This window comes from Xiphophorus couchianus, chromosome 15, assembly GCF_001444195.1.
Source record: "Xiphophorus couchianus chromosome 15, X_couchianus-1.0, whole genome shotgun sequence".
Lineage (NCBI taxonomy): Eukaryota > Metazoa > Chordata > Actinopteri > Cyprinodontiformes > Poeciliidae > Xiphophorus > Xiphophorus couchianus.
In genome coordinates this window covers 4579462-4594959 of record NC_040242.1, presented here as the reverse complement: position 1 = coordinate 4594959, position 15498 = coordinate 4579462, and the positions used below count along the sequence as shown (strand labels likewise).

Genomic DNA, 15498 nt, shown 5'->3' with positions numbered 1-15498 from the left:
CAGCCAGTTAGCTAACCAACCCGTTAGCTAACCAGCCTGCTAGCTAACTATCCCGCTAGCTAACCAGTCTGCTAGGTAATAAACCTGTTGCTAACCAACCAGTTAGCCAACCTACCCGTTAGTCAACCGACCAATTAGCATATTAGCATGTTAGCTAATCACCCTGCTAGCCAATTAGCTGTTAGCTAATCAACCTGTTAGCCCGAACGCTAACTGGTTCCATCTGGACCAGAACCGGTCTGCTGGGTGTCTTTTCCATGTTCCTTCCAGCAGAATAATCAGTCCCACAGCATGATGCTGCCTCCGCCAGTTGTTGTTAATATTTGACTTTATTTGTTGCTTTTCTTTCTTTCTGTCATTTTGTTTTATGTTATTACTTGAACTTTGTCAGCTGCTGTTGTTGTTTATGAATAAATGTGACCTTTGACCCTGGGGTCAGATGAACTGGGTAAAGTCAGTTTTAGCTGAGGTTTTCCTCCAGGCTGATTCCGGGTCGGATCCCGCCTTCGGCCCAGTCCGGTCCGGCTGGGAATCGGACCGGCCGTGTTCTGCTGGAAACGCTCCGCTAATGAAATGAAAGCTGATGATGATGATGAGGCGAGCCTTCCCGGTAACCCGGCAACGGGACGAACGGCTCCGCTTCCCGGAAAGGATGAAGGCGACGTCATTGGCTGCTGCAGGGAACGAGCCTGAGGAAGAGGAGGGGAGGAAGAAAATGTTAGTTTATGAAATAAAAGATCATTTCTAAGGAAACTATTATTTTCTCTACATGTAACTCCTTATGTCTAAAAATCATAAAACAGATTTACACAGAGGAAATAAATAAATATTTAGATAAAATAAGCAAATAAAAATATGATTGTCATCAAATAAACTTTTACCATCCGTCATATAACAAATTACATTAAATATAAACGAGTTTTTATCATAAATTTTTATAAATAAATGTGAAAACAATGCTGTCAAAATATAAGAATGTCTTCTTTATTCATTTATTTATTATTTATAATCTGCTTAATAAAATTATGATTTGAATGTATAAAATTTTATTTTATTCATACTCCTGCATTTCTGTAAAAGATATTGTTTTTTTTAATCCTTTGTTTCATTTTTTAGTACATTAATACAGACAGAAAATACAAATATTAATATTTTTTAAATGATTTATTATTTCAATCGAGATTAAAATAAGACAGAACATCTAGAGAAAAATGAATATGTTCAAAGCTGTGAACTTTATTTTCTACAGGAAACGTGTAAATAATTTTGTCGTATTGTAGTTATAATAATAATAATAATAATGGCTCCAGTTCAGTTAGTTTTTATTTATTTACAACATACCGCTAAATTAGTTTACTTTGATATAAATTCAACACTTTAGATTACGTAAATAATATTTACTTTTAGTAAAATTTTATTCAATCCCATCAGTGTGATAATAATAACGTGTAAAAATGCTATATTTTATTTATTATTTAATGTTGCTTTTTATATTTATTCTTCATGAAAGTTCTTATTTATGACATTCAGATGAACTGAAACACTTGATTATTCCTGCTGCTCGTGTGACGTCATCCTTTCCGGGAAGCTGCAGCTCCTCCTGCTGTTGTTGTTTTTCTCCTTCATCCCGGGAATCCGGGAAATCCCCTCTTCCTCCTCCCTCCTCCTCTTCCTCTCCTCTTCTCCCCTCGGGTTTCTCTCGCGAAACGCGCTCGCAGTTTACGGAAGCCGGGTAGGATTTCTCTCGCAGTTTCGGTCTGAGTGATTCGGCGGGTTCCGGTAAAAATCCGCTTGTGTCGCTGAACGGCAGCGTAAGTGAGAGGATCGATATCAGCTTCCAGAAAACTGATCAGATCAGAGCAGCTGCTGAGTCAGCGCTGGTTCCTTTCAGCCTGCAAAACATGCAGCATTATAAGAAATGTTCTGGTTCTGGTTCTGGTTCTGACCTGCATTCTGAACAGAATAATAAAAAGCTGATAGTCGCTTTATGATTACTTATTTTCCGTTGCGTCATAAGCTGCGTTTTTATTGACCAAATAAATTCACTTCATGGAAACACGAAATTTAGAACAAACTTGTTTTTTGCTGAAACGTTTTTAGCTTGAAGTGGTTTCCGTTTTTTCTGGAAGCGCTAAAGGAGACAGAAACTGATTTGGAGGAAAAGTTCTGGCGTAGTGAACGCTGCAGTCTACCGCTGGGTCTGTGCCTTACCAGAAAAAACCTGGTCCATGCTAGTTAGCAACCTCTACTTCCTGTTTCCAGCCTCTACTTCCTGTTTAGTAAAGCCATGGATAACATCAACATGCTGTGAAGCCTGGCTGATTCGCTCCCAACCAGCAGAAGGAAACACGCATAATTTGCATTTTCTTTTTTGTGACATTTTAAAAGTTCGCTCAAAATTCACGTGAGATCTGGTGGAAACGTAGCTGCAGAGTTTAGCTGTGTCTGTTTTATAGCAAAAACATGGATGAAGCTTTTAATAACATTTATTTGTTTCCTTTAGCCATTCGTTCATCAACAGTTCGCCCAACCTTTTGACCTTTGACCTTTTGTTTTTGTATTTCCTGTCGTTGTTCCCATCTTCATATTTAAGGCGACTCCTGGTTACAAACCAACGGTTCCTCTCTACTGTTGCCTCATGCTTGCTTCACATGAACATGATGCAACTTAAAGTGCAGATTCAGTAAGAAGAAGAGCGTCGGGTCATGTGACTTGCGCTCAGGTGGTTTTGATTCATCCTGGCGTCTCGGTTCTGAGATGACTCAGAGGTCACTAGAGGTCAAGGCCCATCACATGATGCTGCTTGACCTTTCACCCCATGACTCTGAGGAATCGGTTGGCTTGATGGTTCCTGAATTCATCTCAATATGATACAAAGATGTTATAAGTTCTTATTATTGAGCTTTTTAATGTTTTATTTTCATATTCATGTTGTTTGATGCTCATGTTTTATTATTTCAATCATTTTTATTTCTGGATTATTTGGGACTTTATTGATTTTTGTAGTTAAATAATAACAAACTCTAAGTTTATTTTGTTATATATTCTATTTTTGAACTTTTTCTTTATTATTTTTAGTGTTGCAGTTGCTAGTTATACATTAATATTAAATTTTTTCTGACCTTGTTCCCAGCTTGTTTTTTTTTTTTTACTTCTTCCTGTTTTTGGTCATTAGGTTTTTTTTATCTCCCGTTTAATTAAATGTTGAAGTGTTTTTATGATAATCTTATTTAAATTTTTGAATTTATTCTGAATGTTGGGACCTAGCGCCAGATTCTTTCGGACCAGTCTTTCTGCCGGTCGTCTCACCTGTGGATGTTTCCCTCTGAGGTCCAGCTGGTTCACCTGCTGCTGACCTCACCAGGTGCTTCCGGTGAAAATCCCAGCTGACGGCGAATAAAGTGAACTGGGTCAAAGGTTCAGTCTGCAGGAGAACAATAAATACTTTGTCACCATTTCTCACGTGTGCTGCCCCAACTGGTCCGACTGTTTGAGTTTTTCTCTGGAAACAAACACATAGAGGTTCAGTCGGTTCTGAGAGGAACAAAGGAGCAAACACTGAAAGGTCAAAGTTGACAGGTGAAGAGATGATTCACATCCATTACTGCAGGTTTCAGCCTTCATGAAGTAAAGAGACTCAACGTTTCACCAGAAGAAGCGCTGTGCTTTAGGAAGGTTTTTCTTTACTGATAATTGTTTGACTTTTCAAGATGGCCGACATGGTTCTCATGTAAAATTAACTCACCAGTTAGATGAACGTGTTTGGTGTTTTGAGCCATACAAATAATACATATTTTCTTTTTGTGTTTCCTTTATCTGGTGGACATTTTTCAAAATGGCTGCCATAGTAGAAATGGAGATTATATGTTGGTTTGTATTTATTACCAGCGGTGGGCAGAGCTAGCCAAAATGTTAGCTTCACTGTTCACTAATTTGCTAAACAAAAATCTTGAATCAGCTAAAACTAAGCAGCTAAACACATTTACAAATGATCAGAAGCTAACATTAAACCACTAAACATAAACAAATTAACAAAAGGTAATTCTATCCATAAAAATAAGCAGAGGCTAACACTAAACTGCTAAGCTCATAAACAAATGACCATAAGCTAATGTAAAACTCCTAACCATATAAAAAGTCAGCAGGAGCTAACGCTAACCATCAAGACGACTGCCTCTCTGTCACACATCAAAGTTGAAAACATCTGACGTGACATGAAGTTCATCCAAGTCATTTCATGCCAATAACTGGTTTAAAAAGCTCAGAAATGGCAGCCATCTTGAAAGTGGCTAATGGGAGATATGAAACACATGCAACCTGAGTGGTTAGCATGCTAATGTTTATGTTTTTTATGCTGCACTGGAACAGGAAGTGATTTTAACTGGAGCAGAACCAGAGTGAGTTTGATGTCCTGAAGAGCCGTCGCCTGTGGCCAAAGCGTCGCCGTCTTGGATGATCCGACTGTTTGTTTGGTAGAAACGTGTGTTTGTGTGTCAGAGTTCAGGCTGATGAGCTAACTGCAGGCTGTGGGACGGAAACAATCAGAGGTCAGAGGTCAGGGGACAAAGATCGCTTGTGTTTAAGTTCTGATGATGCAACGTTAGCTCAGTTGCTAACATCCTTTCCACACTCAGTCAGTTTATGATCTAAAGCAGATGTTCCTCCATCAGTTCATGTACTCTGCTAAGTGGAAAATTGCAGACATTTTTCCTTAAGCAGCTTCCTCAAACTGAGGGGTCAAAGGTTGAAATGATGTGACTCTATCAGCTGTTTTCCATCCAAGCTGTCGTCTGTGTTGCAATAAATAGTTTATCCAACAGTAGTCAGAATATTTGGCTAAAATGTGCTGATCATTAAAATGTTCACAACTAGATAAAATAGAGATTATTAATGTTTTGGTTTAGTTGAAAAAATAATAATGCACCTGTCATAAAGTCGCTCTGCGACGGATTTGGAAGGTTTTATGGATTCATGGTGATATTGAATAATAAACTTCTTAACCATCTTCAGCTTGTCCTGCAGTCAAAGCCAGAGGTTTAAACATTTCTGCTAATCTGCTAATAGATTAGCAGAAGTGGAGCAAAATTTTAGATTAGCATTTTTGCTAACTATGAAAATGCTTTACGCACTTAGGTTACCATAAATTATTTTTCCAGATCAGCTTTAAGGCATACTTACGCTAATATGCTGCTAATGCACCAATAGCGTTTTTTGTTTACTGGTTTTGCTAACTTTGAAACTCAAAAAGGTTTAGCGCTTTTAGCTTCCCCTCTATTAACCAGTCATGTACTTGGCTCGTTTGTAAACTTTCAGTTGAATAAAGTTTGAAATGTGTGTTTAAGTTTTGTTGCGATTTCTACTTCCTGTTTTCAAGAAACTTTATTGAACAAGTGCCAAGCATACAACAAACTAATGCGGTGGAGAAGAATATAACAGTTAGACGAACAAATGAACAGAAGTGTTAATTGAAGAATAATATGAAAATACATGGGTCTGACTCTGAGCTCAGTCTGACTCGGCTCCTGCTCCGCGGACCCAGTTTTGTCCTGAAAGCTCATGAAGGTTTCATGCTGTCCGTCTCCAGCGGGTCCTTCCTCCTGCCAAGCTGCAGCAATGAGGAAACTTTCACAGGTAAAATTTAACGACCTGGATCCTCGCCAGGTGTTTTTTACCCTATCGTGTTTCCTTGTCTGAGCTGAGCCTAAAAAAATCAGCGTTTACTTTTAATATTTTACAGCCCTGAGTGTTTCCTTCCTGATGATGTCAGTGTGATGAAGGGAACCTCCTAGTTTCTAGTTTAGGGTGATAAAGTGTAAAATAACCTGCTGGAAAACAGAACACTGCTGACTGATGCTGCTGTTGGTTTCCTTCAGCTGACCGGAACCAGAGAAACCGTTTTCTGTCTGTCACCTCCCAGGGGAAAGTCTAAACCAGTTGTGTCCAGGATGTGTGGGGTCTGCAGAAATGCTAGCTGCCCTTTTCCTGAGCCTTGACCTGCTCAGGTCCGGTATGGAGGGATGGTCAGCCATTTCTGCAGCCGTCAGGTGGATTCTATGAAATCGATACGTTTGGTTCAAGGTCAGCCTTCAAACTGAAACCAGAAATTATTCTCTGAAAAATCAGATTTAAAATAAAATCCTTCAGCGCCAGGTTTTATAACGGTTTGTATCATATTTGATACATCAGGCTACTGGAAGTGTGCTTTCTTTGTTATCAAAAATGCAAAAAAATTTACTTATTTTTGATTTTGAAAATCAGTTTTTAGCCCAGAACCATCTGGACCGTCAGCGTTCCCCAGTCAAATAAAACGGATTTAAATCACATTGTTTTTTAATTCAACATAAAAAATGCTTCATAAAAAATAAAAAACTAGCAGCCGTAAACTAAAACTTCCAGAGTGGAAAATCACATCAATCTAGAAAATCCAGGAAATCTCCAGTTGATCTGACTGAGCTTTAGGCTGCTTCTGATTTTAGGACCTAAACAAAACCTGAGAGAGTTTCCTGCTGATTCAGCGCATTTTTTGGAGGCTTGAGAATGAAGACGAGCCGGTTTTCCATCCCACTCTGGAGACGCGAAGCGCTGACAGTAACTAAGCAAACAACAGCAGTCTGATCTATTTTTACTGGCTGATGTCATGGCAGGTAGCGCTCTCACCTGCCGGCCGTTTCCACAAAACTTTCTGGGAGGTTTTGGAAAAAAACACAAAAACAGAACAAGTTATTTTTAGACCAATTAAATCCATTTACAGACGTTTAACGATGTTTTCTCACCTGACGTGTTGAGATCATGGTTGGTTTATTGAAGTGATGCAGGAGGATGATTATTATTTCACCAGATCCATGAAATAATAACAACAACAACAATGATCCGTTTGGGTCGTTTTTCATTTCACTCTGACCGACGGTTCGAATTTCAGCCAAAAATATCAGGATGAGAAAAATCACTGAACAGATGAATGTGACCTGAAGAGCAACGATCTGGAGTTATAGATCTAGAGTTATAGATCTAGAGTTATAGATCTGGAGTTATAGATCTAGAGTTATAGATCTAGAGTTATAGATCTGGAGTTATGGATCTAGAGTTATAGGTCTAGACCTAGAGTTATAGATCTAGAGTTATAGATCTGGAGTTATAGATCTAGAGTTATAGATCTGGAGTTAATAAGTTCCTCGGTTTAATAATAGATGACAAAATCAGTTGGAAACCTCATATTAAATATTTACAGAGTAAACTCAGTAGAAGTATATCCATATTGGCTAGAGCTAGACATGTATTGAATGCTGAATCACTTCATATTCTATATAACTCTCTGGTTTTACCATATCTATCATATTGTTGTGAAGTGTGGGGAGTTAATTACAAGAGCTCTTTACATCCGGTAACCGTCCTACAGAAACGAGCCATTAGAATCATCCATAATGTCGGTTATTATGAGCATACAAACCCGCTCTTCATAATATCTAGAATTCTCAAATTTGAGGAGCTTGTAGAATTTAAAATGGCTCAATTTATGTTCAAAGTATCTAAAAAGTTGTTACCTGAGTACATACAGAGCACGTTTTCTGAAAGAGAAGGGGGGTATAACTTAAGGGGTCACTCAAACTTCAAGATCCGCAATTTTAGAACAACAAGAAAGAGCTTCTGTATTTCAATTAAAGGTGTAAAGTTATGGAACAAGTTACATGAAGATTTAAAACAAAGCAATAGCTTAATACAATTCAAAAGAAAGTACAAGGAGGTAATTTTCAATAGATACACATATGGGTGACAGAAAGCAATAAGGTGTGTATTGCAGATAACAACTTGGTGTAAGGGTTTAGAAAGACAAACCAGCAAAAAATAGGAAAATGTATGGGTAAATATTAGTAACTGTTACTTCTGACTGCCATTTTGATTTTGATTTTGATTTTTTAAATGACAGTAGGACTCTAAAGTTTCAAGTGTTTAGGGGGTAGGAGTTTATAAGTTCTCACTTCTTCCTACCCCATTTTGAGCATGATATGTTAACTGAAACAAAAAATCTGTATTTCCTCTTCTTTTTTATGCATTTCTTGTTACTGTGCACTATTTTATTTTTATATTTGTATCATGTTCGAATAAATTTCATTTCATTTCATTTCATTTCATTTCATTTATATATCTAGAGTTATAGATCTGGAGTTATAGATCTAGAGTTATATATCCATCCATTTTCCGTCCACCCTTGTCCCTAATGGGGTCGGGAGGGTTGCTGGTGCCTATCTCCAGCTACGTTCCGGGCGAGAGGCGGGGTACACCCTGGACAGGTCGCCAGCCTGTCGCAGGGCAGTTATATATCTAGAGTTATATATCTAGAGTTATAGATCTACAGTTATAGATCTGGAGTTATATATCTAGAGTTATAGATCTGGAGTTATATATCTAGAGTTATAGATCTGGAGTTATATATCTAGAGTTATATATCTAGAGTTATAGATCTACAGTTATAGATCTGGAGTTATATATCTAGAGTTATAGATCTGGAGTTATATATCTAGAGTTATAGATCTACAGTTATAGATCTGGAGTTATAGATCTAGAGTTATAGATCTGGAGTTATATATCTAGAGTTATATATCTAGAGTTATAGATCTACAGTTATAGATCTGGAGTTATATATCTAGAGTTATAGATCTGGAGTTATAGATCTAGAGTTATAGATCTAGATCTAAAGTTGCTGTTGCTGAAGCTGTTGTTTCACTCAGATCTTCATTATCATTATTGTTATTTGTAATTATCATATTATCATTGATATTGTTATGATATATATGCAATAATAATAATAATAATAATAATAATAATAATGATAATAATCATTGTTTTCCTGCTTGTCTCTAATCCAGACTCCATGCCTCCAGATTTTCCCTGCCAGTTCTGATCCCGGTTCTGTTGTTGTGATCAGAACCAGTTCTGGATGTTCAGTCCAGTTTCCTGACGTGGAGAAACTCTGGTTTGTTTTCTCCCAGTTTCCTGCCTGCAGCTCCAGGCTGACTCACCGTTCATTATTAACTCTGTAAGTAAAACTCTCGGGTCGGGCGCTGACCTCCTTTCCTCGCTCCGCCGGCCAACTCCTCCGTGTTTATGTTTACCAGGCTGTTGCTACGGCGACGGCACGGTCGTGCCCTTGCCGTCGTCTTCCCACCCTGGCGCCCAGACAGGAGGCACCCGGGTCATCTGCAGGATTTCTGCTGCTGTTTTCATCCTGTTTGGTGATCTCTGCTGCCAGATGAGGCGCAGCTGAGACTAAAATTAAGAACTTTATTCATATCAGTTCATTTAAAACCTGCAGACTGAAGTCCAGGATTTTACCAGTGAAACTTTTCTGGTCCAGTTTCAGTTTGAAAAGAATAATTCACCATCAGTACTAAAATACCCAAATCTAACTAATATAAATACATTTGAATGAATTAGATCTTAATTCACCCTAACCCTTATATCACTTGTTTTAGTTTCCACAACTAAACAGAGTTTTATTTATTTCCTGATATCCAGGCTATAATAGTTTTTGGTTTTTTATTACAGTTTAGTTTTATTTTGTTTGTGTTATTTAGTTAGTTTTAAGCAGTTTTTAACGGGTTTGGAAGTTTTAATTAGTTACTAAATATTATTAGGTTTCTATCTGTAGTAATAGTTTTAGTTTTTTCATACTTTGGTTAATTTTTAGGTGCAGAATTCAAAAAGATTAAATTATTATATTGTGATTATGTTTTCATCGATTGGATAATGATTGCGTTTTATTCCAACTTCCTCTCCCGCCATTTTGTGACCGGCCACCAGGAGGCGCATGGCGTGCCGTAATTTGCTGACTGCTGACGTAAACTGATTGTGTGGTAAAAAGAAATTAATTTCACATCAGTTCAGAAGTCTATTGAGTAGAATAATAAACACGAAAACGAAGGATATCATATCTATACCTTCAGTATGTTTTAGTGAGTTCTATAAACGGACAATATAGTTCTTGTTAGTTATCGTTTCCCCCATTAATTTTTTAAATCTCCTAGCTAGCAGCCTGGGCTAGCTATCTGGCACAGTTTGTGGGATTTAGAAGGGAAAATATGCATTACGTTCACAGAGACCAACAAAGAGAAAACATTTGTTTCTTCGTCTGCCTCCATGTTGGACTTCTGGAAGAGTAAAGTCTCATGGTTAGCGCTGAAATGCTACATAGAAGGTAGCCGCTAACTACTTTAATGCTAACTGGATTGTCTTGTTGAACGCAGCATCAATCCCTCATCCTAAGAAAGCATGTGGTGACAGTGGGAAGGAACAGTTTCCTTTTAACAGGAGTGATGAAGGAGCAGAACCAGGAGAAACTGCAGCGACCTCTAGAGGCTCATTCAAATTCAGAAATACTTTATTAATCCCAAAGGAAGATTAAATGTTGTTGCAGCTCATCAAGACCCTTCGAAAAGCCACTGGAGATGGCGATAGGTGTCGGCAGGAAAGATCTCCTGCAGCAGTCTGTACCACCCTGAACCTGAAGAAGCCTCTGACTGAAGATCCTCCGCCTTCCCAGATTTCTGATTCATTTGATTTAATTCATTTTTTGTATATTTTTTAAAATTCAACATGGATCCAACATGTAACAAACTGATGAAACGAGGCATACAATCAGAAATGAAAACATCATAATTTTAACATAAAATCTGCTTATACTGTGACTTTGTTGGCCTTTCAAAATAAAGGTCAAAGGAACTTTTCACAATGAACGTTTGGCTCAGTTTCTACAGAGGGACTTTCCAGATTACAAGCGAGTCTCTAGGCTGGAAAACTTTACAAATTTTGGGAAGTAATGTATTTTAAATTCCCATTAAACGACAACATTCACAGCAAAGTTACAGTAAATAAGTAGGAAACATTTGGTGTTTAAATGCGTAGCTCATGTCGGGATCCCCCTCCTCGCTGAGGTCTCGTCTTTCCCAGCTGGAGCGTCGCGTCATCGTCAGCGCTGCTATCTTCGGCTCATGTGTAAACCGGGCCGCTCACACACGCTCTATTTTAGACCAGAACCAGCATCCATCTTTATTTATCCTCATCATGGTGCTGGTTTGGTATGAATGAGGTGGGAGGCGTGTTACTACATCACTGCCATGCTGGGTATGCAGGAACCGGGCGGCAGCTGCTGGCTGCGTCTGTAAAGTTACACAGTCACAGATTAACAGCAATAATCTGGATTATTTAGGAACCATGGGGGTTTTCACCATGATTTTCATTTAGAAATGTCACAGTTTCAAACTAACTTTTCAGTAAACATGCTAAATATTTAGATAATATGCAAATTCACTGGCTGATAACCAAAAGCGGACTACCAAAATAAAAGCTGAGTCGTCTTTTTCATCGTTTCTTTTCCTCTTTTCTTCATCAACAAAGGATGAGCCTTTTCCAATTCAGCCTCAGTCCAGCTTTTATTTTGATAGTCCATTTATGGGTAAGTGAATTTAAATATTAGCTGAATATTTAGCTCTGAGCTAGCTAATTATGTAATTAGTAACAAACTAGCTAAATCATTTATTGCTCAACCCAAATGCAGCATTTGAGTTGATGCTAAATATTTAGTTTAGAAACCAAAGTTTGTTTAGAAACTAAATATTTAGCTCTGACATAGCTAAATATTTAGTTCACACTAAATAGATTGCCAACTAATCATCTAGTTTGTATCTAAGCAATTAGCTTGCTCACTGAATATTTATGGGACTAAATATTTAGTTTGTTAACAAAATACTTAGGTTGGAGCTAATTATTTAGTTTCTGAACTAAATATTTGGATAGCTAGCTAATATACAGCTTTAAAATTATTATAAAGATGGGTAAGTAAATGTTTTGTTTGAAGCTAAGTAGTTAGCTTTCTCACTAAATATTTAGTTTCTAAGCCAAATATTTAGCTTCAACATAAATATTTAGTTTGCTAACTAGGTGAAATTTTACTAACTAAATATCCAGTTTGAAACTTTGACATTTATAAAGGAATAAATAACATGGTGAAAATATCACTTTGAAAAATTTACATATTTTCCCTCTAATGACAGGCGAAATAACTCCAACTATTGTTTACTGTCCCTCTGGGGTTAAAGGTCAACCTCGGTCCAGCTATATTCCTGCTCCAGCGGCGGCCATGTTGTCTGTTGACTCTCTGCTCGCCGTGACTCAGCTCCGCCTGAGCTCTCGGTTTTCCCAGCCGTGTTTTTCTGCAGGTTTCCTCCTTCCGGTTCGGCTGCGGGTCACGTGACCGGCCGCCTGACGGCTGGCGGCTCGTTTCATCACTTCGGATCCGTCCCCGATGGAAACGTGAGCGGCAGGTTTTGCTCTGTCACCGGGAAACTTCAGCTCTAATGATGTAATCTGGGTTTTTTAGGGTTAATCTGTAGTTTCATTGTTCGCTTTTCAGACTCGACACTGTGCAGAAGTCTTCAACCAGGCTCAGGTTTGTGCGAGAAGCAACAATAGTGGGGAAAAAGTTCTGGTTTGACTGAAAAAGAAAAAGCTCCAGAGATGATGGATGAGAATCCGATGACTCAGGACTTTTGCACAGATATGATGCAAGATCAGCTCAGCTTCATGAAACTCATCATCATTAATGGAAAGTTTTTCAGCAGCTGCAGTTCATACTTTTACATACATATTTATATTTAATTGGTTTAAATTCATTTAACTTTTATTCTTATTTATGTTATTTTCATATTTATAGATGAAATAATGTTCAACATTTAGTCAAATAATGGTCATAAAACGAGTTATTTTTGGATGGTAAAACATGATTTTATGTATTTTATTAATGTTTTTCCATCTAACTGGATTGTGTTTATTTTAGATATAAATTTAATCCTCTGTTTTCATTTTATATTTCATCGGTTTCTTGGTTCTTTTAAAGTTGTCCATAGATATATTCTGTATTCATAACTTGTATTTTTAAATAAACTCCTTCACCACTCTGTTCTGTAAAAAAAATCTTTGTTTTGTGTGAAATTATCTGAGTTTAGAGGAATTGGCAACATTACTGATTCTGATTTATTCTTGTTTTTGTGATTAAAGTTGTGACAACATGATGTCGGTTTTTTTTGTGTTCCAACTGATAGTTTAGGACTCATAACAATAGAAATCAAACAGTTTCATGTATTAAATAATGTGTGTAAAATTGGAGTCAGTAGAACAAAATACAGGAAAAGGACAAAACTGGACAAAGCAAAACTATAAATCTGTCCTAATTTATGTATTTGGTTAAATTAACATACAAAGTTTTTAAAAAATGTTAGTGAAATTTTGATTCACCCCCCAAATGTGACCCATGGTGCCATCTAGTGAAACAATTTATGAACTGCACCAAAAGTAATTTATCTATTTCTTCCTGGATAGAACCAAAATGGCTCCTAAATTACTGTAAAAAATGACAACGATTGGTGTCTAAAATTAGATTTAAGTAAATGTTGGATGGATGGATGGATGGATGGATGGAAGAGGAAAAACATTTTTTTTCATTTTTTGTTTCATGTCTTCCCAGAGAACACCTTTAACATAATTTCATAATTATGTTAAACTTTTCCAAAGTTTTCCAGCCGTGCGGAGGCTTCCTTCAGAGGTCAAAGGTCAAAGTTGGGTGTTTTCTGGTAGTCCTGTGTTATCACGTCACAGCAGCAGGGGGCGACCTTCAGCCCTTTGTTACAGTTAAACTAATTTCCTGTTTAGCTGAGGATGCCATGATGGAGGGTCAGACTCATCTGTCTGAACAGCTGCATCCATCTGGGCCAATGGGAGAGCTCGGGGGAGATGACATCATCACCTCTGATCAGCAGTGACCTCAGCCTTCATCACCATGAATCCCGAATGAGCCTTCTCCCCTTCCGTCCAATCAGCTGCGGCCTGGACTATCAGCTAATGAGGCCAGACGGTCCGCAGCCAATCAGAGTCCAACACACTACGGGATCAATAATTCAGACACAAACACTGACGGATCAGAACCAGCGGGTTCGGAAGCGATGAGGCGGCAGAGAGATGAGAGGAGAGAAAATGGAGGATCGGAGCGAGGAGGGAAATCAGAGCTGATGTCACTGCGGTGAGTCATCAGGTCCCACCGACGGTCCGCCATGTTGTTCATTTATTCATAACATGTCACAGCTTAAAGCTAAATATTTAATTAGCAAGCTAAATATTTAGCTAATATGAAGTCATCCAGATGTGGACTATCAAAATAAAAGCTTGGTCTTCGTTATTATCGGTTCTGTTCCTTTTTCATTGATCAACATTTAAGCTTTAAACAAATACGACATTCTAAAGGCAACCCAGACGGTTAGCACCGGATCTACAACAACAGAGACGCATCATAGTTGAACTATTCAGTTTACTCAGCTTTTATTTTGGTAGTGTACTTCCGCTTATTGGAAGACGATAGCATATCAGCTAAATATTTTTCGCTAGCTCGGAAGCATTCAGTTTGAAGCTGAACAGTTAGCTTGCTCACATAATCGTCATGAGATAAACACCTAGCTGAATATTTACCTTCAATCTGTGTGCTAAGTGCTAGCTGAGTGTTTAGCTAGTCTCTAAACATTCAGGTTGAAAAGTCCGTCCAAACCGACCGGCTCTAAACGTTCCTCTTCAGCAGCAGTGATAACTGCTGAAGAGTCTTTAACCTCCCTATGGTTGAACTTTGACTTGGAATTGGTTTATTTAGCGATATTGGAGGGTTTTCCACCCGTTTTGACCTGTTTAAAGTCATTCCACATAAAATCAATTAGATTTAGGTCCAGACTTTGACTGGACCATTCCAGAACCTTTATTACATTTTACTTTAGTCAGAACTGGAGTTTCTGGTCTAATTTTGAGTCTAAGGTCACAAACTGATGGAGAGTAAGCCGTCCAGGCCCTGAAGCAGCAATGCAGCACAGATCATCATACTGCCACCACCGTGTTTGACAGCAGGTTTGATGTTTAGGTTCTGGAATGCTGTCAGATTTTCTCCAGACCTTCTGGGAAAATCTTCTGAGTATTTTCACAGATGTTTTCTGGTAAATGTGAGTCGGATGTTTGGGGTCTTGTGAGTCAGCAGCCATTTTTCTCTTCTGACCTTTGACCTTCTATGAGGCTGCCTGTGTTGTTCAGATGATTGTCGGGAACATCCCGAGCCGCTCTGCGTTGGGTAGAAATCTGAACAAACCTGAACTTCCTCCCAGCGTTCTTCTTGTTTCGTCATGTTTGGTTCTTTTGTTCCTGCGGCGTTATGCCAGGAAAACCTGTCAGATTTCACAGGTGAGGCCTTCGCCCACTCCGCTCACCTCTGGAAGTCGCTCCACTCCCAGCGGCTGACTGAAACCCTGACCGTTCCGGTAAAACGTTCCCGTTTGGGAGCTGGTTTTGCTCTGGGATCGCCACGCTGCTGAAAACATGCCGAGTCGGGAGGCGGCCCTGAGACGTGCTGGATCAGATAAAGGCGTCTGCTGGTGGGAGCTGCTCTGCTCCTTCAAAGTGAAACTGAACTCTGGTGAA

General features: G+C 38.5%; 1 long non-coding RNA gene across 1 annotated transcript; it reads right to left on the bottom strand.

The window, feature by feature from the left end:
• Positions 1-407: 407 nt before the first annotated feature.
• On the bottom strand, positions 408-9128 carry LOC114159047 (uncharacterized). The gene is made up of 4 exons (XR_003598532.1): positions 9018-9128; positions 6627-6682; positions 3310-3502; positions 408-689 (listed from the first exon to the last, which is right to left on the bottom strand). It is a non-coding gene; the product is annotated as an uncharacterized LOC114159047 (long non-coding RNA).
• Between the last annotated feature and the right edge of the window lie 6370 nt (positions 9129-15498).